Source organism: Callithrix jacchus, chromosome 7 (genome assembly GCF_049354715.1).
Source record: "Callithrix jacchus isolate 240 chromosome 7, calJac240_pri, whole genome shotgun sequence".
Lineage (NCBI taxonomy): Eukaryota > Metazoa > Chordata > Mammalia > Primates > Cebidae > Callithrix > Callithrix jacchus.
In genome coordinates, this window is record NC_133508.1 from 18,302,943 (window position 1) to 18,326,958 (window position 24,016).

Below are 24,016 nucleotides of genomic sequence, written 5' to 3' on the forward strand. Positions count from 1 at the left end.
AAAGAGATACAAGTGTCCCTCATCTCTCTCTCTGCTAATTCTGGATTTACTCTAAAAACATTTGGTTGAATACAAAGCCGAAGTTTGCACATAGTAACTGATCAATAAACGTTTGGTCAATTAATAAAAACACATAAGATCTAGTGTCATTTTTAAAGAGAAAATGGAGCAAAAAAACTAAAAGTAAATGTGACTGGGAATATGATTTCATCCTATAACTCATCATTGCTGTTAATATACGTACTAATCAAGAATAAAAATAGGCTTCCACTTTTACATAAGACGAACATTTACAGGGATTCATTTCCTTCAGATGAGTATGACATAATAAAGTAATGCCATATTCAAGGAGTGATAAAATCATGCAGTAGTCTAATTCTACATACTTGAAAGTTTAAGCCCTCTGTTAAATAAGTAGAATATGGCACAATTGTCTAGAACATGAAGAACTGCCTGGATTTGAAAGATATTCCAATTTTTATCTCAGTGCAGAAAATTGTGCAGAAAACTAATGCTGAACATGGTTTGCAGAAAAAGAAAAAGGCATTATTGTATCAGCCAGGAAGCTGCAATTTCACCTAATTTACTAAAGTTTAATATTTCAGCACAGCTGGGCTCAAGGCAACAGCAGAAGAGTCAGCCTTGCACTGGGTTCCCTAAACACCCTTGCTGCAAATGAAGTTACTTTTTATCAAGCCAATGGCTATCAGCAGGGGACTCGCAAAAGCCCATTTTAATTGGAAAACCAAGTGTAAATTTGCAATGGGAATTCTGAGCCCAGTGTTAAAATTTGACAGTAGGGAACTTTACCACAGCTTTCTAATTTAAGACTTGGGTGGGTAAGATATGAATTACTTGCTTATCCTTGAGAGATAAAGAAACCTGACAAGAACATGATTCCTTAGTATTATTAGCCATAGAACCACTGCTGGAAAAGTGTACATTTGGTAATTTAACATTTGCAGGTTTGACTTGCAACCCTAAAGATATATGCCATGCAGCAATTTGAAATACAGCTGAGGCCAGGTACCGAAACATAAACTCAGGTTGACATCCAGACGCTGCTCCCAAGCTTGTGACAAGTGGCAAGCCTCCATCACTCACCCAGTCCACTCCACACGGGCCTCTCATTTGGTCTTTGTTATTCTCTGTTCACCATCATGAATGTCCTTACCTTCGCAAAATAATTTTTAAAAAATGACTGGGCAGTTTCAATACATAAAAAGTGTCCAGGCCTATGGAAATCTTCTTGAAAGTTGGTTTCTGATATGGAATGTAAGGTTTTTATATTTGGCTGACAAGTGACATTCCACAAAAAAGGTGAGTCAGGGGAAAGTTAGAAATGTGTAAGATTTCCATAGGTGTGGATTTGGGGATTCAGAAAGATTAATCACAAGTATCGAGTGATTCACTTGATATATACATAATATATATACACACACATTATGTGCATATTATGTATATATATCATATATAATTATATATACACACTATACATTACATATTATATATATATACTTGGTATGTACTATACATATAATATATACTATACATATAAATATTACATAATATAGTATATACAGATAGTATATACTATGTGTATAATGTATATATACTATGTATATATAGTGTGTATACATACATTATACTATGTATATAGTGTGTATAAAAGGTTATATATCATGTATATAATATACACTATGTATATACATTGCATGTAATATGCATCTGCAAAATTGTTATATAATATAATGTATATATTATGTATAATATATATTATATTGTATATATACATAACTATATATTATGTATGTAATACAAATGTATAGAAACTATATATACATATATCTGTTTGCATAGTATGTATATATACATATACAGTATATATGTATACTATGTATATGTAATATAGCTACATTTTTTTATGTATATACTACATAGCTAGTATATATATGTATCTACATCATTTTTTTCCTTATATTGAAAATTCTCACTGATATATACCAGTGAATGAGTGTATATAGATATGCTATATCTATATCTCTACATAGATTATATGTATATGTGTATACACTATATAAACAAATATGTGTATATATAGTGCACATACATGCATGCTATGTATATGCACACTATATACATAATAGATATAAATATATCTCACTGGTATATATCAACATCTTCAATATAAGGAAAAAAGGAATGCCATGAGAAACACAAAAAAATTGATGCACCAAAGAATCTTTCCTTTCATTCAGATGACATGTTTACCTCTGTTTAGAAAGGATGATTTCTGGTGTTTCAGACTGCTTGATTGGTTTGGGTAACATTAAAGATTTGTAAGGACTACAGGACAATAAGTCATTTGTAACATTAAACTACACCTTGGGGAGGACGTTTATAAGAATGTGATAACCAAGACTGTGTATTTTCAATAAATCATAGGACATAAATAAAAGCAGAAATGACTTGAAGAAATCAATGCCCTCAGAATCTCTCCAAATATGTCTTATTACAGATTTTTGCCCACTGTTAGTTGAATATTAAGGAATGGGGGCCAGGCACTGTGGCTCACACCTGTAATTCCAGCACTTTGGGAGGCTGAAGTGGGTGGACTGCTTGAGCCCAGGAGTTCAAGACCAATCTGGGCAACATAGCAAATCCCCTTCTCTACAAAACATACAAAAAAGAAAAATAGCAGGGCATGGTGGTGCAAACCTGTGGTCCCAGCTACTCTGAGGCCGAGGTGGGAAAATCACTTGAGCCCAGGAGGTGGAGGTTGCAGTGAGCTGAAAAGGTGCCACTGCAGTCCAGCCTGGGTGATGAAGTGAGGCCCTGTCTCAAGAAAAAAAAAAGTAATTCTATACATAAAGTCGTTTTAACTTAAAGAGTATAACTAAAATTATGGGGAAAAAAATGTAAGAATTATTATTTACTTTATGAAATAGATTTTTAATGTATAAACATTCAAATTTCCAAAAATACTCTTTGAAATGCACTTAAAATACCACAAAGGACCAAAAGGGGAAATGCGCACTATTTATTAATATCTCAAGACTATAAAATGGCAGCAACCCCATCTCACAAACTCCCTGCTGAAGGTGAATTAATAGGACAAGAATGCCAATTTCAAGACATGTCTCCTCTATTTATGACCTTATATTTGTGGGAAACAAGTAGAAAAGTTGGCTGGGTGCAGTGGCTCATGCCTGTTATTTCAGAACTTTGGGAGGCTGAGGCAGGAGAATTGCTTGAGTCCAGGAGTTCAAGACAAGCCTATGCAACATAGCAAGAACCCATCTCTACAAAAAGCCTTTTTTTTTTTCAATTAGTCAGGCATAGTGGCTCATGCCTGTAGTCCCAGCTACTTGGCAGCCAGAAGTGGGAAGATCACTTGAGCTCGGGGACGGAGGTTGCAGTGAGCCAAGGTCATGCCTGGGTGACAGAGAAAGATCCTGTCTCAGAGATAATATGTCAAACTCTGTCAAATTTGTTCCTCCAGCTTCTCTTCCCCACCTCTTCCTTCCATATAATCTAAACTATAAACAGAAAACTTAAAAAAAAATTCAACAGCCGATCTGTAATGCAAAACTAAGTTTCAACAAGAGCACCAAGAGAAGAGGACTGCCAGAGAATTTCCATTCACAATATTCCCAGCGAGTAGCAGAAAGGAGCAGACATGACTTATTTCAAAGACGACCAGACAGGAAAGGAACTTATGCAAAGGTTCTGCAAAATATATGATAAAAGGAAAGAAATGTAACCAGTAACAAGGAAAATGAAGAATATGTGTTGAAACAAGACATACTCCAAGAAATGGCAGAAAATTTGAGCAACGACCACTTCATACTCCCTAGGAAATTATAATGTAAACACTATGATAGGAAAGTCCAGAGAAAGAAAAACCCTTTCAGGTTTTGTTACATGGTCAAACTCTTTCAGTTCTTTCTTTGGACTTTCCTATCATCATTAACACACACACACACACACACACACACACACACACACACACACAATAAATAAATAAATAAATAAAAAATAAACAGAAAAATGTTGCAGAACGTAGAATATCTGCAGAACTTATATGGCAAAAATCTGAATCAGTGTCAGATTGGACTGGTGACAATTGCAAAAACCAACCAACCAAACAAACAAACAAACAAGAAAACGCACACAGGAAAAGGACAGGGAAACTGCACTAACCAAAAAAGACAGAGACTGACTTTCACTCTTGTTGTCCAGGCTGGAGCGCAGTGGCATGATCTCGGCTCACTGCAATCTCTGCCTCCCCGGTTCAAGCCATTCTCCTGCCTCAGCCTCCCGAGTAGCTGAAACTACAGGTGTGTGCCATCATGCCCAGGTAATGTTTCATATTTTTAGTAGGTACAGTGTTTTGCCATGTTGGCCAGCCTGTATCAAACTCCTGACCTCAGGTGATCCACCTGCCTCAGCCTCCCAAAATGCTGAGATTACAGGTGTGAGCCATCATGCCCAGCCCAAAAACAGATATTAAACATACAACTATTATTTTAATAGGTATTAGATGTTCTTTTGTAAAAGCATTACAATAAAACATTAAAAACACTTAGAACATAATAGAAGAAAACTTTCCTGAACAAAGGAACATGTGAATCTGCAACATCTCTTCTTCTTCTTGTCTGAACTCACTATGTGAACTCATGGGGTTACAAATAAATTTAATAGAGAATGACTCACTTCATGACTTATTTGTTGCAGATATTATTCAAAGACAAAGAAAGAATCCTAAAAACATCTAGAAAGAAGAAAACGGTAAAGATTAATCTTGCTTCCAACTTCAACTGAGCAACCTTAAACTAAACAGCAACAAAATCATATTTACAGAGTTTTTAAACAAAAAAGGTGTGGCTCACAAATTCCATGCCCAGCCAAGAATTTTCATAGGTAAAAGCAAATGTTTTTAACTATGAGATTTTCAAATACTTTCAAATATTTAAGCACTCAGAATACATAACGCTTACGTGTGTATCCTAAAAAAGAAAAATCAACTTGAGCTATAACTCAGCCTCAAAACATGAATCAAAAAAGGACTTTACAAAGAAGTCTTCTTCATAAATAATTCAGATGAGAAAATAAACCACTTAAAAATAGAATTAAGTTTAAATATTAGAATTCCACAATACAAGTATTATACTTTGTTTAAAAATAGGTAAATATGAAATATTATGTTGATGTAATAAATCTTGAAAGGGAAATTTCAATTTATGGCAAATAGTAGAAAGGATAAAATAAGAAGGTAGTAAAAGCATGTTGCTTTCTTCATCTTTCAGCGTGCAAAAATACAATTAAATCATTAAAAATCCTGCTAGTCAGAAAAAGTCATAATTGTTTTACCCCCCTCCTCCCCAAGAAAGTACAAAAATCTTTCAAAGAAGGTGGAGGAGATAGAAAACTCAGACTTCTAAGCAAATGATAAAGAGAATACCAATTCACCAGGCACAGTGGCTCATGTCTGTAATCCCAGCACTTTGGGAGTCTGAGGCAGGAGGATTACTAGAGCCCAAGTAGCTGCGACTACAGGTGCATGCCATGTAATTTAAAAAATGTATTTTTTATATTGAAAGATGGAGTCTCGCTATATTGCCCAAGCTGATCTCGAACTCCTAGGCTCATGTGACCCTCCTGTATGGGCCTCCCAAAGTGCTGGGATTATAGGCATGAGCCATAGTGCCCAGTCAGGTAGTTTATTTAAAAATAAATCTCTGGCTGGGTGTGGTGGCTCACGCCTTTAATCCCAGCACTTTGGGAGGCCAAGGCGGACGAATCACGAGGTCAGGAGTTCAAGACTAGCCTACCAACATGGAGAAACCCCATCTCTACTAAAAATATAAAAGAACTTAGTCAGGCGTGGTGGTGCATGCCTGTAATCCCAGCTACTCGAGAGGCTGAGGCCGGAGAATTGCTTGAACCGGGAGGTGGAGGTTGCGATGAGTCGAGATTATGCCATTGCACTCCAGCCTGGACAACAAGAGCGAAACTCCATCTCAAAAAAATAAATGAATGAATAAATCCCTGGTAGGAGGAATGAGAAAATATAGAAAGGAAAGCAGAGGAGAGAAAGCCAGTGTAAAAGCACATAATCAGGTTGGACATCCCTGAGAGTAAGAGACTAAATCATGCCAAGGAGTCTGTGATGAACTTCACAGAAAGTGCCTCTGTTCTTTGCCTGAGAGCAGGTTAGCATTACTCCCTCAGTTCCCATTGCACACTGAATTTTCAGGTTGCACAAGAATGAATGACAGGCATCCTGCAGTGGAACTGTGTCCCCACATTAGACTGATTCACAAGAGAATGTTGCTATATTCACAAATTCTCCCTTTTTCAGTCTTATTTTCTATCTTGTCTATCCTGAGACCTTCAAGATACATGCCCAAATGTGTCCCTCAGTTTCTGCTAGTAACTGCTGCAATGCTTTTTGTTTGTTTTGAGACAGTTTCGCTCTGTCACCCAGGCTGGAGTTCTCGGCTCGCTGCACCCTCCGCCTCCTGGGTTCAAGTGATTCTTCTGCCTCAGCCTCCTGAGTAGCTGAAATGAGAGGTGGCTGCCACCATGCCAGGCTCATTTTTGTAGCTTTAGTAAATACAGGGTTTCACCATGTTGGCCAGGCTGGTCTCGAATTCCTGGCCTCGAGCGATCTACCTTGACCTCCCAAATTGCTGGGATTACAGGTGTGAGCCACGGCGCCCGACCAATACTTTTGATCTGTATGCGCTTTCCCCTTGGAGTCCAGACTGCCTGCATATTCTTTCTTAAGCCGTGCTGTGACTTACCCTAGTTATTGGTCTGGAGGCAACGAGAGAGGTGGAAGCAGCTCTTGACGAGGACATCATAAAAAGAAGTATCTGCCTCCATTGAGGTCTTTGAGGTATATCCAGGTAAGATGAAGCTGCTCTAATTGAAAGGAAAGGGCTGCTTCTGACAGCCCAGAGAGTTAGGGGAGCCTGGAGGTTAAAGATGCTCAGGTTAATCCACCCAAATGTCACCATGACAGCTCTCAAAGTCCCATTCCTTTCCTGTCATAACCTTGGCATTTGCATAGGTGACCTGTCAAGGCTGTAGATTCAGTCCGTTTTGTAGCACCGCCACCATAAGATTAAATCCTGGGCCAAAATGATCTGCAGCTACAAGTGATGATTCCCTCTTTACATGCTGCCATAGAGGTCTTCCAGCTTTCAAAGCCAGCGTTGAGTTGATATTTAGCTAACCTAAGGCTGACATTTTCTTAATTTAAAGCTTCTAAAGCATTGACCAAAACCAGGCGGTTCATCATTCATTTCATTACCATTGCCCTCCCACTATTGAAAGGCCTTGCTTGTGTCTCAACTGGATGCTTCATCTCTACCTGCACCTCTCCTGAATTCTTGTCAGTGAGACTCTCATTGTGATGTCAAGCGTTCTTGCCACTCTACCCACCACCAACAATGGGATCCTTGTTGCTATGTAACTGCTCAGATTCCATTTCAGAGCCCCCTCCTAAGGTTTTGCTTTCCAGGGCCACTTCTGATACCAATGCTTGACCTGTTCATCACATCCAAATCACAAAGCAAAGCTTCAGGCAAAGGCTTGCAAGCAGGAAGCTCATTTGAGAAGTGTTCTCCAGCAGTAGGAATGAGGAATGGCGAAATGACTCAATTGTTTCACTCTATGGGAAACTGGAGCCCAACTCCTCTAGGCACACCCACTGGAGTTGGAATCTCAGAATCATTCACCCGAAGGGCAGAGAAAAGGAGCCTTTATCCATCGCTGTTTCCCATCTGTCAGGGGTTGTCCCCTGAGCTGTACATTCCCTGACACTTTCACATTGCACATGAGTGAGGACCAGATCAGTTCCTGCAGAAATATGACCATGATACCATCAAAAAAAGCTCCAGGAAGAAGAGATTTTCTGGGAAGCCAAGGTTTACACCAGCACTAGTATGAAAACGTAAGCATTAAAGCCAGATAACAGGTCGCATACAAGAGCTCAGGAATTAAGCTGTCATAAGAGGTGGTGAAATCTACCAACTGAAAAAGAACTCTTGAAGTAGACTACCTGGGTTCATACCTCGGTCATTCCACTTACGTGCAAGTGTTTAACCTGCAAGGTATTTAATTTTTTCTGCCTCAATTTCTTTATATTTAAAAATGGAGATAATAATATTAACTATACTTCATAATGCTATTGTGAAGATTAAAGAGTTATTTATATAAAGAGGTTAGGACAGCATCCAGCATGTAATAAACACTAGGTAAGTGAAGAACTATTACATTCTTGGTAGGAATACTGGAAGCTAGAAAACACCTTCAAAATTATAAGGCAAAATTACTTCCAACCTAGAATTTTATACCAAGAAAGGAAATAGAAATTATGTAATTGTCCCTTAGTAGAACAATAATATTTTGTGGCTTGTTTATTCAGCAATTCAAATGAATGAACAAACTTTATATACCATAAATACCCAAAATCACAATACAAGAACCATTCCTATTTATTCTTATGGTGCAAGGATGGTTCAACATGAGAAAACAAATTTTATTTACCATATTATTTGGGTATTGGAGGAAAACCATTATCATCTTAGAAAGGACATATTTAGGAAACTTTCCTAAATTAAAAACAAACAAAAACAGGCTCAGTACAATGGCTCATGCCTGTAATGGCAGCTACTCATTACTTGAGCCCAGGAATTCAAGACCAGCCTGAACAAAATAGTGAGATTCCATCTCAAAAAAAAAAAAAGAAAGAAAAGAAAGAAAACTTTAATAAAACAAGATGGATATGACAGCAACTTCAAATAGAATGATAAAACAAATTAACAACTCAAATCAAAAGGGAGTCATATGCTTAATTAATTGCTTAATGAAAACAATTTCTTTCAAATCAAGAATAAAACAGGATCTTTCTTTTTTTGAGATGGAGTCTTGTTCTGTATCCAGGCTGAAATGTGGTGGTGCAATCTCAGCTCACTGCAACCTCCATCTCCCAGGTTCACACAATTCTCCTGCCTCAGACTCCTGAGTAGCTGGGACTACAGGTATGAGCCACCATGCCCCGCTAATTTTTGTATTTTTAGTAGAGATGGGGTTTCACCATGTTGGCCAGGATGGATTCAATCTCTTGACCTTGTGATCTGCCCACTTTGGCCTCCCTAAGTACTGGGATTACAGGCATGAGCCACAGCACCTGGCTGAGACAGGATTTTAATAATTGTTTGAGTAAAGTGTATCCATGGTCCTGTATAGGTTTTTGACATGCCATTTGACTACTCAACATATTAAAAATAAGTTTCTTAATATCATCGAAGCATTAAACCTAAATAAAACCATGTAAAATACTCAACACTTTTATTCATAGTTTATGAATCAGTATAACTGAAAAGTATTAGTTGTTCCATTCCTATATTTAACATTCAAAATTAGTATTGATTTTGTATTTATCTCTGAAAATAGGGAATAGAAAATTAGCAAATAGCTAATTTTACAGTCACTGGCAACTCAGTAGAATAATAATCCTCACTACTGATTTATAGGACCAATTTTGTCCCCACCTGTATGTATGTAGGTTTTGGACTTGGTAGAAAATTCTCATCTCTATTGACACAAGTAATTCAACTTTTTCTTTTCATTTAAAGGCCTCTTTTTTTCCCCAGGCATCTTTCTAGAACATGATCTGACATGTCAAGATTGAGGATAAATATTTAGGAATATTTGGGAATCAGGCATCAATTTCAGATCATTTTCTTCTTACATCCCTTCTATCAGCTCTCCATCCTCGGGAAGGGAATGTTTGATGCATTTGTGAAACACAGGGTCAACGTGATTTTGCCACCATGACTTTGCACTTGACGTTCTGTTCTCTTTGCCAGAAAAACTCTTGCTCCAGATATGTTCATGGCTTACCCCCTCTTTCTTTATTCCAGTCAAATACTACCTTAATCAAATTAAACTGCCTTTCAACCCTAGACACCCAACATCTCCTACCTCCCTACATTGCTTTATGTTCTCTCTAGCACTTGTCACTAATAAATACATTATGTATTTATTTGCACATTGTTAGAGACTTCTCCCAATTACAATGGAAGCTCCATGAAGGCACGGACTTGGTCTATTTCACCCTATTCCTGCATTTCCAGTGCCTAAAACACATAGAAGGGGCAAAATAAGAATTTGTTAAATACAGAAATGAACGTAAATGCCAAAGTGTTTATAATATGCAACTGACATTTTTCTGTGGCTAGCCTAACCACTGCTTTTCCTCTGAAAACTTCAATGGCCTTTAGAAATGCTGGGTACAATCACAGTAATTATAGAAAAGTAAATATAAGGAGATGCTTTCGTCAGTCAACAGTGCAGACTAAAGCAGAATGAAAGGGCAGATAAATGTGTCAGCCACAGACTAAAAAAGTTCTAGCAAGTTGTTTTCCCATGAAAATATTTTTTCCCGCTAAAAATTTCACTTGGACACATTTCTTTGGAAAAGGTGATACGTAAATATAGTACTGAGATTTTAATAGATTACTCTGCAATCTTCCCATGCTGATTCAAGGGCATTATATTTGTTGTATCCTTTATTTATATTATTATTACACTGTAATATATAATGAGATAATTATATAACTTGACATAATGTAGAATTGGTGCTGAGCTTGTTTTCCTGCAACTTGATGGTCCCACCACAAGGTAATGGGAGACAGTAAAAGATCATCAGGCATTAGATTCTCATAAGGAGCTGCAACCTAGATTCCTTGCATGCACAGCTCACAATAGGTTTCGGGCTCCTATGAGAACCTAATGCTGCTGCTGTTCTGACAGGAGGCAGAGCTCAGGCAGCGATGCAAGTGATGGAGAGCAGCTGTAAATACAGATGAATCTTTGCTCACTGGCCTGCCACTCACCTGCTGCTGTGTGGCCTGGTTCCTAACAAGCCACAGACCAGTACTGGGGCCTGGGGACTCCTGATTTAGAAAACCCAGGAGGAGGAACAGAGTCCCTAGTAGGTTCATTTTACCCTCATTTATGCAGCTGAAGAAACTCAGAGAAGTTAAACATCCCACTCAGAGTCATATACCCAGTGAATGGCACAGCCAAAATCCACACCAAACCTGATTAAATAAAATCCTCATGCTCTGTGTCTTACAACAGGGTGCTCTGATGTGCCAGTCAGTGCCAGGGAAGGCAACAGAAACAATCCCACGGGGGATCTGCTACAGGCACGGCTCCATGGACACACACCACCAGCAGCACCACAGAAATCTCTGATGCCATTGCCACCACGCTGAATAATTTCCCAAGCATCCCTGCAGCTTGGTGTCACTTCCTCAATATTCAGATTTTGGGGTGGTTAGTGTTTGAATGGCCACACCCGGATCGGAGTCCCATAACTTAGCTGCCTGGCCTCCTTGGGTTTATGTCAATTTCCCAATCCCTGTTCTCTAGTCCTCCTGAAGTTTCCAGAACTCACCAATAAATATCCTCCCATTAAATTCCACTGCTGTCCAGGTCAATCACGTGTAATCAGGAGCACTCCTGGCACATCATGAAATGCCCACTCCCCCCATGCCCTACAAACACACCTACACTTCCAATGGCCTCCTGTCCGCCCCCACATCCTTAGCATTGCTTTGGGATTCAAGCATCTCTCACCTTTCCAGTTTCCTCATCTCGTCTTGTACTCTAGCCACATTCACTCTCCCGCAGTTGAGCTATCAGGACATATTCTCTACTGCTTCTGGACTTTTGCACACGCCATGTTTTCTCCAACAACTTCCCCTATCTGTCTTACCCACCACCCCCACCACCCACCTATCCATCCTTCATTTGGCTAATGTCTACTTGTCCTTTGGCTCTCAGCTTCAAATTCCCTGAGAAAGCCTTTCTTGAACACATTGCATCTGAACTTCCTTCTTCCTAATGCAAGAGGGCTCTCTTCATCTATCTGCTGTATTCAGCTTCATACCTGTAGCCCTATAGTGTCCCAAAGAGATGGCTTTCACCCCAGCTGCAGTTAGAAAAATCCTTGCACAGGACCCAGCTGGAGTCATGAGCTCATCTTTCTAGTAAGAGGGATAAGGCTGTGGTTGTCTAGCTGCAGTCACATGCTGCCACCTGCAGAGTTCTTTGATCCACCCCCTTCCCCTTTGTGGGGTGCTTACCCCAGATAGCTCAACACTAAGCTATTTTATTTAGAAAAAGAATTTCTGATCGTGAGTGAGAGGTGTAAAGGAGAGAGAACTGGAAGGGGGTGCATTAGGCATTTCTGGAGAAAACTATAACAATAGAGACCTAAGGAAACAGCTAAAGGAGGGCATTGTGAGTTGTATGAAGGCACCGGAAGCTTAGGGCTGGGAGAGAGTCCTAGGAGGTGGGAGAAGAATTCACAAAGGAAGAGGAGAAGACGGACTTCCGGTGCTTTGTAAATCCAGCCAGGCTTGGTGTCAGTCACTGCTATTTATAGATGAAAAGGCACACCTGTGCTTTCAAGTGTCAACAAGAGAAAATAAAATAAACCTGAGATGTGGGCCAGAGAGACCTGAACTCTCAGTTCCGCTCAGTTTGCTAAGGTGAACTTAACCTCGCTGAGCCTCAATTTCCTTGTTTATAAAATCAGGACAAAAATATCATTCTTGATCTTAAGTGCCCAAAGCAAGGTGCAGAACTATGTATAATACGGTCCCATTTGCCTTGCTTAGGAAAAGGAGTGTATTCATCAAGTATGGCTGTGTATACACGAAGCAGTAGCCTTGGTTGCTTCAGGAGAGGAAACGTTGGAGTGGCCTGAGACTTAATGTTCCATCGTACATTCCTTTGGTCTTTTTGAATTAAGTACTAAGTATGTGTTTTAATGATTCTAATGATTTCATTAATTGCATAAGAATATGTCTCTCCCAGAGTTGTTGCAAAGTAAACACCTGTAATCCCAGCAGTTTGGGAGGCTGAGGTGGGTGGATTGCTTGAGGTCAGGAGTTCAAGACCAGCCTGACCAACATGATGAAATCCCGTCTCTACTAAAAATACAAAAATTAGCTGGGCATGGTGGCAGTGCCTGTAATCCCAGCTACTCGGGAGGCTAAGGCAGGAGAATTGCTTGAGTCTGGGAGGCGGAGGTTGAAGTGAGCTGTGATTGCACCACCGCACTCCAATCCAGTCTGGGCGACAAAGTGAGACTCTGTCTCGAAAAACATAAATAAATAAATAAAAATAATAAAATATATTGTGGGTCTAAATATATAACACATTCTGTGCAAAGGTATTCTGAACAGTCACCCAGGAACCCATCACATTTTTATGTTGTTCTTCTAAATACATATTTTATTTACTATAAAATATCTACCTTTTTTCCCTATAAAGATACTGTAAATTATTCAAAACCCAATATATTTCACCTTTTCTTTTTACACATAAAATAGGTTTCTTGGATCACTATCAAAGTTTTTAAAAAGCAAGCCTGAGAGCCCAGAAAAGTACGATTTAGTAAAATCAAACACTGATCCAAGAAACTTATTTGTTCCAGTAGCTAAATATGGAAAATTGGATGTCCAAATAGAAAGTCAAAAGTTGCCGTTTGAGGATTAACAAATAGTACTATTGTGATTAGGAAATTGCACGGAAAATAAATCTCTCTTCTTCTGTACCTTATAAGAGTAGGAGGTGAGAAATTAAGATCTGGAGGCATTTTTGATCTAGAGTCACATGAATAGCACAGGAATTGTTATTTAAAGCCAAATTATTCTGTTAATTTAAAAAATCCTTGATGAATAAAATGCCTCATTTCAGACCTCTTCCCTTTAGACATTCTCCCTTCCGTTTCTTGATATTTGGACATAGAATTGATCATCCCTCAGAAGAATTTTTGATGAGAAGATCTCTGCTTATCGAACTCACCATGCTTCTGGAGAGCATGTTCTTACACTCTTACATTCACTGAATTACTTAGGATGGCTCCATCCCAAGGATGCTGATCACCTCACTGTTCCAAACCACTGAGGTTATAAACCAGAATTCTTATTCTCCCAGACTCTACACGAAGTGTAAGTGGTAATTTCACTTTTAAGTTATGAGATAACCATATGTTTACCCAGATTAATTAATTTTCCCTTGGAAAATGTTCCTTTAATTATATTTTGCATATTTGAATGATTCCTATTTTGCACCTGTGTTCAGAGGCACCTGATTCTAATGAATTGATTATCTAGGCTAGAGAATGAATATAATTATATTTTGCCTACTTTGATGATGAACTTTTCATGTTTGACCTAGCTGGCATTTTGTACCCTATCTTATCACCTCATTAACTCTATTAAGACATTTCAGTGATCTTTAACATCTTATAGGTATGTAATTAAAATATAAATTTAGTCAAATTTATATTGTAACTAATATTATAGAGCCGAGACAACTTGGCATTCTCTTCTTGCTTTCTCTGAGAAATTTACTAGCTTGGAACTTCTCTGGCCAATTATTTTCACTGTTGTATTCCCCAACAAGGATTTTTTATTTGTTTTGCTTTGACAATTTTTCTTTGATGACCACTTTGTCTGTTCAATCCAGTCTCCAACATGCACACAGAACAAAAGTTTGAAGGAGTTATTCAGATCATTTGAGCCAACATCATATTTTGTGTTTAGATTACCGGACTAAGAAGAGCACAGCTAAAATTTTCTTTCATGCCTTATCCAAACAACAGTCTAATTACCCTTTCAATTCCAGCTGTGAAAGCCAACCAGTGGGAAGTGAAATAATGCTTTTTCCAGGTCCCAAAGCAAATTATTAGCAGCTGTGAACCCAGCAATCTCTACTATCTCCATAGGTGCCCATCAAATATGACCTCATGTCGCCACTGAATTGGAAGAAGATCTTTTTCCATTCTTCCTTAGAACTATGGTATGTTATTGCTGCTGCTGATTTAATGCCACCTTAGAATTACTAATGTTGTCCTAGTTATTTTAAATCTGTTCAGGAAAACAGCTTAAAGAAGTACAATAATATCAGTAGTATTACTGGGACTCATGTTTTCAGAGAAAATGCTGTTAAAATGAAGCCATTTTGTACTCGGGAGTCTTTTGTTAAGTAACTATAAATTATAGGCATTTGTCAGTGATATACTAGGATAGAGATATAGGAATAGACCAGTGTCACCACACACACACACACACACACACACACACACACACACACACACACAATTTAGAGATTTAATTAGAAGAAAGGACAGCTAGATAATAAAAATGTAATACAAAAGATTGCCAAATCTCAAATTACAGGCTAAAGATGAGTTGCCATTTTAAGAATGCACCTTTTTGTAGAGCTGGTCATCAGGTTTAAGCAGAGCTGAACAGATGGATATTAACCAACCTAGGGAAGGAAGAGTCTTCCTCTCAGAAACAAACAGCATTTAATAGACACCCGAGGGAAGGAAAATTCCTCGTGCCTTTTTCTGATCCATTCATTTTTACATAAAGCACATATTCGGAAGTTTTAATGTTTCAATATAGATATTGAAATAATATGACTTACTTTGAGCCCCACATGTAAGTAACAGATAGTTCGCCCATACTTTTTTTTTTAAGGAATTACCAATTAACCTTTTTAAATTGATTTTTACTTGTCTCTATATTTAAGAAATTTAAATTCACCATTTTACTTATTTTCTTTTTAACTGCTCTTTTCGTTTAGGGAAATACATTGAGACTCACCGTTTTCCTGTTTGGAAGTCAAAGCTCTTAGAGGAAAGGAATGTTGACTGTCTTGTTCACACTGTATCCCCAGCACTTAGAACCACCCTGTTACTTAAGTAGGTGGTAGAAAACATTTGCCAAATGAATGGATACATAACATATTAAAGACACAGATTAGGAGTTTGTTGGCAATATGCGCTTTATGCTGATGTCTCCTAGATATAAATAAATGTCATAGTATTGTTGGGACTCAGAAAACAATAGCCCAAAATGAAGGTCTCAGAAGCAAAAGTTTTTCTCGGACTTTTTCCTGCCCTCTGTCTCTCATCCCATCCTCTCCCAAGGCTAGCCATGGAAACGAGAATCTCTCTTCCCCAAGGGAGGTCATAGAAGCCAGAAATGCTTTTCCCCCCAAACAAGCTATAAAACCTAAAAATATCATTCTAACTCCCCAACTCCAACCTTTCTGTGTAAAAACCACCACCAATAAGGGCTGGATATGGTGGCTCTTGAATGTAATCCCAGCGTTGTGGGATGCTAAGGTAGGATGATCACTTGAGTCCAGGAGTTTAAGATCTGCCTGGGACCCTGACTCTACAAAAAATTTAAAAATTAGGTGGATATGGTGGTGCAGGCTTGTAATCCCAGCCACTCAGGAGGCTGAGGCCAGAGGATTGCTTAGATCCAGGAGTTTGAGGCTGCAGTGAGCTATGATCATGCCGCTGCACTCTACCTGGGTGACAGAATAAAACCCTTTCTCGAACAAAACAAAACAAAATATCCACAAGCCATAAGGAAATTATTTGATCTACCTTGTTTGACTGATATGGTTGGCTGTGTCCCCTCCTAAATCTCTTCTTGAATTTTAGCTCCCATAATTCCCTCATATTGTAGGAGAGACGTGGTGGGAGATAATTGAATCATGCAGGCGGTTTCTCCCATGCTATTCTTGTGGAAGTAAGTTTCACGAGATCTAACGCTTTTATGAGGAGAAACCCTTTTCACTTGGCTCTCTCTCTTGCATGTGCTTTTTCTTCTATTAATCTGCCTCTTTTCAGTGATTTCCAGTGAACATTCAGAGGGTAAAGGGAAAGTTTTCCCTTGGCCTGGACAGTATCTTGAATTTTTTTTTTTTTTTAATTTGGGAGGCTTCTTGAATTTGAAAATGGCAGATCCATGGAATTCACAAGCCTGATAAACACACAGGCATAACATTTCCCCCTTCTGAGACCCTCTGCAAGTCAGACTAACATTCCATTTTTACTGGGGAAAGGAGGTGAGTTCTCCAGTGATGTCCACATCTGCAGCATCCTTTCAGGAACAGAAAAAGCAGAAAGTATACAACAATAGCTGGAGCCAGACACAGTAGCTCATGCCTGTAATCCCAACACTTTGGGAAGCCGAGGTGGAAGGATTACTTGAGGCCAGGAGTTCGAAACTGGCCTGGAATACATAGTGAGATACCATCTGTTTAAAAAAAGTATGACATAGAATAATAGCTTGTTGATGAAGATCCACAGTTATAGAAAGTGACCCACCACACCCACTCACACCAAAACAACAAGTGGAAGAAGGCAGAACAAGAATCATTCTTAACACAGAAGCAAGATATTTTCAGCCTCAACATCTGAGAGTGGCCTTCCCAGAGGCTCTGTTTAGACCACCTTGGCCTAAACTGATGTTGAGTCCCGTAATAATCAGTTAAAGGATTTGTTAGTGGCATGAGTATGTTATATGGCTCTGGATTTAGGGGGTGGAAGGAAGTCAAAAATCTTTGAAAAGTATAGGCTAAAATGCTTTTCTCTGTGGTCCAGTTCTTAGTTCTAGCCCTCTGCTATGATTCTCACAGAACATTGTGCATGCACGGATTGGATTCCTTGTTCTTTAATTGGATGACTCCTAAATTTGACCTCCAGCTTTGTCCTCTCTAGTGAATAGAAAACATTCCCATTTCTAGAAGCTTCCTGGATGTCTCACCACCTTGATTTCCCACCAGTACCTCAATTAAGTTCCTGTTTATCTGCTTCTCCTGCCCAAACTAGACCTTCCTCTCGGCCTATTTTCTATGATGACACTATTGAGCCGCTGTCAGGCCTCTCAGGCTACATTTCCTAGATTTATCTTTAGTTTCTCCCCCTCTCTTTTCACCTCTTCTATATATTTTCTCTGTCACCATCTTCCCCTCTTATAGCATCAACACTGGTCCCTTGACTTCACTTACTTCCTAACCTGATCAATCCTATATGGCACTTCCAAAACATTTTTCTTCAGAGTTGTTGTATGTAGGTCTCACGCCATGCTGCTGTTCCAAGAGGAAATTTGCCTTGCAATTGAGATGAAACTGAGTAGGAGACTGGCAGGACTTATTTCCCAGTCTTGAGAGGATGAAGTGAAGAAACCAGGCTGAGATCATACCTGCACTTTGGGAAGCTTGAGCCCAGGAGTTCAAGACCAGCCTGGGAAACATAACAAGACCTTGCATCTACAAAGATTAGCTGAGCATGTTGATTTGTGCCTGTAGTCTCGCTACTTAGGAAACTGAGATGGGAGGATTGCTTAAGCCTGGGATATCAAGGCTTCAGTGAATTATGTTCATGCCACTGTACTCTAGCCTAGTCAACAGAGTGAGACCCTCTCTCAAAAAAAGAATAGCGTGATCAACAGAGTGAGACCCTGTCTCAAAAAAAGAAAAGAAAAAGAAAGGAAGAAAGAAACCAACCAGCAGGAACCAGCAGAAAGTGAAGAAAGTGATCATTAGCTATCTTCATTGATTATTAGCATGAGACACTCCCACCAGTGCCAGGACAGTTTACAAATGCCATGGCAATGACCCAAGAAGTTACTTCTCTTTTCCATGGTAACAACCCAGAAGTTACTGCCTCTTTTCCTAGAAGTTCAAAGTAACTCCCCCTCAATTTGCATGTAACTGAAAGTGGATTCACGTGAGTTATAAATACAGTTGCCAAGAGCCCAGACTGTTGCTGACTGTAGTGCGCTGCCTATGAGTCAGCCCTGCTCCACAGGGAGCAGCACCATTCAATAAAAGATTGTTGTCTGACTCCACTGGCTCATCCTTGAATTCTTTCCTGGGTGAAGCTGAGAACCTTCCTGGGCTTAGCCCCAGTTTGGAGGCTCACCTGTCCTGCATCAACTCCACAGTCAATATCCAAACTACACACTATACTCTTGTTATCAGCACCCAGACACCAGGGTTCAACATCTGTGTGAGCTCAGATGTCAACTTCTTCTTTTTTTTTTTTTGAGTCGGAGTTTCGCTCTTGTTACCCAGGCTGGAGTGCAATGGCGCGATCTCGGCTCACCGCAACCTCCGCCTCCTGGGTTCAGGCAATTCTCCTGCCTCAGCCCCCTGAGTAGCTGGGATTACAGGCATGCACCACCATGCCCAGCTAATTTTTTTTGTATTTTTAGTAGAGACGGAGTTTCACCATGTTGACCAGGATGGTCTCAATCTCTTGACCTCATGATCCACCTGCCTTGGCCTCCCAAAGTGCTGGGATTATAGGCGTGAGCCACCGCGCCCGGCCCAGATGTCAACTTTTTATGTGTCAGTTACTCCACTTGAAAAGTCTTCTGTTAGGGTTGTGTAAAGATTAAGTGAGTTAATATATTGTTAGGAGCTTAGAATAGTACGAAGCACTTACTAGGTATTATATTGGTGTTTCTTGTTATGACCAGTCTTAGAACCTAAGAAATAAGAACACTCACCAGTTCCCAAACATGTCTTCACTTTTATCATTTCTCAACTGATACAGTTTTGCTTTGCGTCTACACCCAGATTTCATCTTGAATTATAATTCCCCAAATGTCAAGGGAGGGCCCTAGTGGAAGGTGATTGGATAGTGAGGACAGTTTCCCCCATACTGTCCTTGTGATGGTGAGTGAATTCTCACAAGATCTGATGGTTTTATAAATGGTAGTTTTTCCTGAGCTCTCACATGCTTTCTCTTGCCAGCTACCACGTAAGACATGCCTGCTGGCCGGGCGCAGTGGCTCACGCCTATAATCCCAGCACTTTGGGAGGCCAAGGCAGGTGGATCACAAGGTCAAGAGATCAAGACCATCCTAGTCAACATGGTGAAACCCCGTCTCTACTAAAAATACAAAAAATTAGCTGGGCATGGTGGCGCACGCCTGTAGTCCCAGCTACTTGGGAGGCTGAGGCAGGAGAATTGCTTGAACCCAGGAGGCGGAGGTTGCGGTGAGCTGAGATCATGCCATTGCACTCCAGCCTGGGTAACAAGAGCGAAACTCCATCTCAAAAAAAAAAAAAAAGAAAAAAGAAAAAGAAATGCCTGCTTCGTCTTCTGCCATGATTGTAAGCTTCCCGAGGCCTCCCCAGCCATGTGAAACTGACGGTCAACTAAACCTCTTTCCTTTATAAATTACTCCGTCTCAGGCAGTTCTTTACTGCAATGTGAAAATGGGCTAATACATGAACTTTTGTTCAAATTGGTCCCTCTGCCTTCAATGACCTTTTCGTCACTTGAAGTCTACCCATTTTTCAAAATCTACCTCAAATACCAACACTTCCCTTGAAACTTTCATTTAAAAGACTTGACTTTTTTCTGAATTCAAGATAATATATCTGCCCCAACTACCTTTATTCAAAAGAAATGAAATAATACACATTTTAGCATTTTAAGGTCTCTATATAAGATGATATTCTATAGAGCTGTTATATTCCTAAGCTGAGCTTTTTGTTACAGCCATATTCAAAAATTTTTATTATGTTATTTTCATTTGTTTGAGTGATTTTGAAATCCATTTCAAGAGCAAAATTAGAAACAAAATCAAAGCTTTAGGAAGAAATAAATGAGAGCTTTCCAAAACTGTAAGACTGTAGGATTTGGAAAAGTTTTTAAGAGAAAAGGGTTTAAATATTTTTAAAGCATAGAGCTATAAAGCATTTCTGGGGACTCTGAAGAAACAAATATAGCATTGTACCAGTATTATGTTATTTAATTTTATTTTGATCAGGTGATTTTAAAGTTTGAAAGACTATTTTTTTTTTCTTTTAACTGTACTTTCTCTGCTATATTTCATGCATTCTAAGGATTTAAAGGTTGGCCCCTTGTGGAGATAAATTACACCTGGGGAAATTAGCTCAGATGTTGGCAATTAATTGTGGAGCCAGAAAATCCCCAGTGACATGAGACAAAGCCTTCCCCTCGTGTTTTCTGGACTTCTTTTTTTAAGATGCTGCATCTTCAATTTTAATGAGGGAAAAGTGCCCCCCTGTGGTTTGTACTTGGCCTTGATTTTTTTTTTTTTTCAATCTAAAGATTATGTGTTCCCAAGGAAAAGCCATCAAAAGCAGGAAGAAGGTAGTACTCACCTGGATTCTAATTCTCTCCTCTTTGGGATTCTTATCAGTAGCAAATAACCTTTCAAGTCACCCCTTACTCCCATCCACCCGTCTCAAACTCATGCCCTCACACTATCCCTCATCCATTCTCACCTGTGTGCCTTTAAAGCCAGGATCCTTGGTGGGCTCACCCTTCCTAACGTTTTCAGGAGGGAAAGAAACAGAAAATGCTTTCAGTAATGGTCTGTGCTGGACTCCTCCCTCCTTTCTCTAGTTATTCTCTTCTTTTTCCCACTCCCACTCTCATTCCTACAACCTGCCTGCCACCACCAAACTTTCAAGTATCTCTGATGCATATTCTCTTATCTGTGTCTATGCTTTCAAGAAGTTTATTTTAGATTTGTATTTTTTTTTGAGATGGAATCTCGCTCTGTTGACCAGGCTGGAGTGTGGTGGCACAATCTCGGCTCACTGCGACCTCCGCCTCCCAGATTCAAGTGATTCTCCTGCCTCAGCCTGCTGAGTAGCTGGGATTATAGGTGCGTGCTATGAGTCTCAGCTAATTTTTGTGTTGTTAGTAGAGATGGGGTTTCACCATGTTGGACAGGCTGGTTTCAAACTCCTGACCTCAGGTGATCTGCCCACCTCAGCCTCCCAAAGTGCTGGGACCATAGGTGTGAGCCAGCATGCTCTGTAATGTGTACCTTTCTCTTTCTCTCTCTCTCTCTCTTTTCTTTCTCCTTTCTCTCTCTTTCTCCTTTTCTTTCTCTCTCTTTCTCCTTCTTTCTTTCTCTTTCTCCTTCTTTCTCTCTTTCTTTTCTTTTCGAGACAGAGTTTTGCTTTTGTTGCCCAGGCTGCAGTGTAATGACATGATCTAGGCTCACCGCAACCTCTGCCTCCCGGGTTCAAGCAATTCTCCTGCCTCAGTCCCCCAAGTAGCTGTGATTACAGGCATGTACCACCATGCCCAGCTAATTTCGTATTCTTTTTAGTAGAGACAGGGTTTCTCCATGTTGGTCAGGCTGGTCTCGAACTCCCGATCTCAGATGGTCTGCCCACCTCAGCCTCCCAAAGTGCTGGATTACAGTTGTGAGCCACCACATCCATCCAGCCTTGTGTGCACTTCTTACTGCATTACATAAATGGTCTTGAGCTACAGATATCATTCTTTCTTCCAACTGTTACTCAGCACTCTGCCTTTGGGAATGAGCCATGTTGCTGTGTGGACGTTCAGCGCATTGCTTCTGAGGGTTGCCCTGTGTTCCATGGTGGACATACAGAACATTATGACAATCCTCTATCCCAGAGATGTGTACCCTGATGACCTCCAACTCCCACAAACAATGCTATGATGAATATCCATGAGGCTGTTCCAACGTGGTCCTGTGTGTGAATTCCTTCCGGAAATATCAAGAAAGAGAATTCCTGTATCCTAGAAATATGCATACTCATTTGATCATTTCTCGCCAGGATGTTCTTCAAGACTGCAATACCAATTTATATTTCCACCATCCTATTCATGAGGGTGCCTGTAATTCCACATCCCTATCCTTTAGCCAGGCTATTGTGTGTGAAATGATATTTCATTGTCATGTTGACTTAAAATTCTGAGAAATAATACAGTGGAACAACTCTGCTGTTTATTAACTTTTGTTTGGATGTTCCCGTCTGTAAATCACCTATTTGATTTCTGAGATTTTTTTTTTTTTTTTAATTTTATGTCAAGGTTCCTACCTCCTTCTGGTTGATGGGCAGAAATCCCCAATTCCTTGTGTTTTCTAGGTTTCTATTCATTGTCACCTTTAGGCATTACCAATGATTTCTCTGTATCTGTCACTTCTAACCTTGCCTGTGGCATCTTTCATTGCATGGAAATCCTTAGCTTTTGCTTTATGACTTACCCTTTGTGAAAGTAGAAGAAGCCGTTTCCTCTGCCTCATGTAACGGGATATTATCATACTACATCTTCTATTAAAGCAAACATGTATATTTTTTATATCCAAGTCGTTATCTGGAGTCCAACTTTGCACATGGTAAACAGGAGTCAGTTGCATCTTTCTGTGTATGGGAATCAATGTTCCCAGCGTCATCTACTAACAGAAACTAATACTGATGTTTTCATATTAATCTGAAGTGCCACCTTCATCATATATTAAGTTACTGAACTGCCTATTCTGTTCCATTGTTTTACTGTCTGCTTGTATACCACTATCACACTGTTTCTATTGCTGTGAGGCTTTGGAGTGTGTCTTGGTATCTGATAGAACAGGAACAGCCACATTTCTCTCTTTTCTAAAGATCAAATTGGCCATTCATGGACCTTTAGTCTTTCACGTGAATTTTGTAAATTCAACCATGACTTTCATTGAAATTCCCTTGAATGTATAAATTAATCTGAGAAGAATTGCTATCTTTATAATATTAACATTCATCCAGAGACATTGAAAGTGTATTTAGTTAATTTCTTTTTCTTTCTTTCTTTCTTTTTTTTTTTCAGTTTAAGTTCTGGGGTACATGTGCAGATCTTCCAGGATTGTTACATAGGTATACCATCCCGCAGTGGTTTGCTACCTCCATCCCCTGTCACCGACATTGGGTATTTCTCTTAATGTTATCCCTCCCCAATCTCCCCATCCCCTGCTATCCCTCTCCTAGCCCCCCACCTCCCAAGAGCACAATGTGTGATGTGTTCTCAGTTCAACACCCATTTATCAGTGAGAACGTGCGGTGTTTGGTTTTCTGTTCTTGTGTCAGTTTGCTAAGAATGATGGTTTCCCGATTCATCCATGTCCTTGCAAAGGACAGGAACTCATCCTTTTTTAAGGCTATGTAGTATTCCATGCTGTTTATGTACCACATTTTCTTTATCCAGTCTATCTTTGATAGGCATTGGTGTTGGTTCCAAGTCTTTGCTATTGTAAACAGCACTGCAATGAACATAGCTGTGCATGTGGCTTTATAATAGATCAATTTATATTCCTTTGGGTATATACCCAGT

The 24,016-nt window shown here is 39.5% G+C and overlaps 1 protein-coding gene and 1 long non-coding RNA gene across 2 annotated transcripts in view; one reads left to right on the forward strand and one right to left on the reverse strand.

The window, feature by feature from the left end:
• The window catches only part of ST8SIA6 (ST8 alpha-N-acetyl-neuraminide alpha-2,8-sialyltransferase 6), a 149,406-nt gene extending 142,027 nt beyond the window's left edge, over nt 1-7,379 (reverse strand). The window contains exon 1 of the mRNA XM_078329547.1: nt 6,810-7,379. The gene's annotated coding sequence lies outside the window, so the exon portion shown is untranslated. The remainder of the gene's footprint in view (nt 1-6,809) is intronic.
• Nucleotides 7,380-7,522: 143 nt separating this feature from the next.
• Nucleotides 7,523-18,843, forward strand: LOC118155265 (uncharacterized). Its single transcript, XR_013519563.1, has 4 exons — nt 7,523-8,123; nt 13,807-14,045; nt 14,825-14,898; nt 15,691-18,843. It is a non-coding gene; the product is annotated as an uncharacterized LOC118155265 (long non-coding RNA).
• Nucleotides 18,844-24,016: the final 5,173 nt, after the last annotated feature.